The sequence below is a fragment of the Rhagoletis pomonella genome, unplaced genomic scaffold (assembly GCF_013731165.1).
Source record: "Rhagoletis pomonella isolate Grant_MI unplaced genomic scaffold, Rhpom_1.0 Rhpom_scaffold_00008, whole genome shotgun sequence".
NCBI lineage: Eukaryota > Metazoa > Arthropoda > Insecta > Diptera > Tephritidae > Rhagoletis > Rhagoletis pomonella.
In genome coordinates, this window is record NW_023458562.1 from 3,948,663 (window position 1) to 3,950,689 (window position 2,027).

Consider the following 2,027-nt stretch of genomic DNA (forward strand, 5'->3'; position numbering starts at 1 on the left):
TACGATATTTCTGCCAAAACCGCAACACAAGCTTAACCTAAGTAGCTGCTAAAAAATCCCAACCCAGGTATGCACATATTTTCATTTTATTTTCCGAATTCGCCGTTGCGCATTTTATTCTTTTTTATATGGAAGAAAATAAGCAACACCATTACCAAACAGAAAAATACCAAAAATCAGCGGTAAGTTCCAGATACTTCAGTCTTGGAACTTTTCATATAAAACTTTAATGGGCTACAAAACTGCATACTGAAAATTTTTAGAACTTACATTGCACCGTAGCAGTAGTCGTCTTAAGTTTGACATACTGACAGCCGATTTCTCAGTGGATGTTTAATTATAATCAAAACATTATCTCTTATTGTCATCTTCTCAGTGTACTTAATATATGATTAACTCACCACCACCTTTCATAAGATTTATTAATGGGGAAACCAGCTTTTCCTGTAAATCCTGTAAAACCTGCAAATCGTGAAGTTGGGTTGAGTTGAATCCAAACAGTTTGTTATTTTGGGAAATCCTAGGAAAGGAAACAATTGCAAGCTGACACCTTTTTAATAATGGTTTCAATCTGCTCACACGTATGAGTGGTCAAAAACCATTGTTTTGAACATGTAAAGCAAATGTCAATTACATCAATTTACAAAAGTAAAATCAGTACAATAGAAAAAAATCAGCACATGTTCTGATTAAATCAGCGCATCTGGCCACCCTAGTCGCATGTGTTGCTTGTGTTGACATGCATAGTGATGGCACGATTAATCGAATAACCGATTATAATCGGTTATTTTCATTCGGTTAACGATTTAATTGTATCGAAATTTTCCTTTCGATTAATCGAGCGATTAACCAAGTAATTTTTCAAAATAATCGAAAAGAAACCATCAAAAATTTCCTAATTTACTTACACAATAACGTATGAATCAAAATACGTTGAGAAATTTTTTACATTCTCGTATTCTTAAAATTTTTTATACGATATTTCTGCCAAAACCGCAACACAAGCTTAACCTAAGTAGCTACTAAAAAATCCCAACCCAGGTATGCACATATTTTCATTTTATTTTCCGAATTCGCCGTTGCGCATTTTCTTCTTTTATATATGGAAGGAAATAAGCAACACCATTACCAAACAGAAAAATACCAAAAATCAGCGGTAAGTTCCAGTTACTTCAGTCTTGGAACTTTTCATACAAAACTTTAATGGGCTACAAAACTGCATACTGAAAATGTTTCTAAGAAATCTAATTAAAAAGTTGTTATTTTTTGTTGATTTTTTTTTAATATTGCACAAAGTTAAATATATTTATATTTATACGTTTTTTTTTGCTACAGAATAAGCTATATTTAAAAAAATAACTAAAATTAAATAACAAAAAAAAATCTTGTCGTGCGCTATAATTTTGACACGGAGTGTAAGTCAGTTTTTATAACTTATCAATGGTTTTCATTAATTTTTGATTTTAATCGAAATGACCGATCAATCGGGTAATTTCTTACGATTAATTGCAATTGTTAATCGAATGCTTTCGATGAATCAATTAACCGATTGATCGATTATTAAATTTTGTTTGCCATCACTAGACATGCATAGATTTGATGCATAATTTGATTTCAATTATTCGACAGTGTCTACATATCTTATTGTGAAACATGTATGTGCGACATAATATGAACTGGCACTTGCATAATGTGACACATGTCACAAAATTTTGATGAAAAATCGTTAAATTTAACTTTGTTTTTTTATAAAGTTTTAAAACACGGTTTACATATATGATTTTGTTTAATAAATTTCCTTGATAGGCTAGTCCGATCTGATTATCTCTAGTGCAAATAAAACAATTTTGTTCCACTATTACAGCCAAACGTTTCACTTAACTTATTAGCATCATCAGGGGCGCGTTCATGGGCGTAGCCAGGTAGGGGCAGGGGGTGGTCGAGCCCCCCCTAACTTTCAAATTTTCCTTATATATATATAAAATAGTACCCTGAAATGCCAGCATAATAGGGTCGAACCCCCTCCC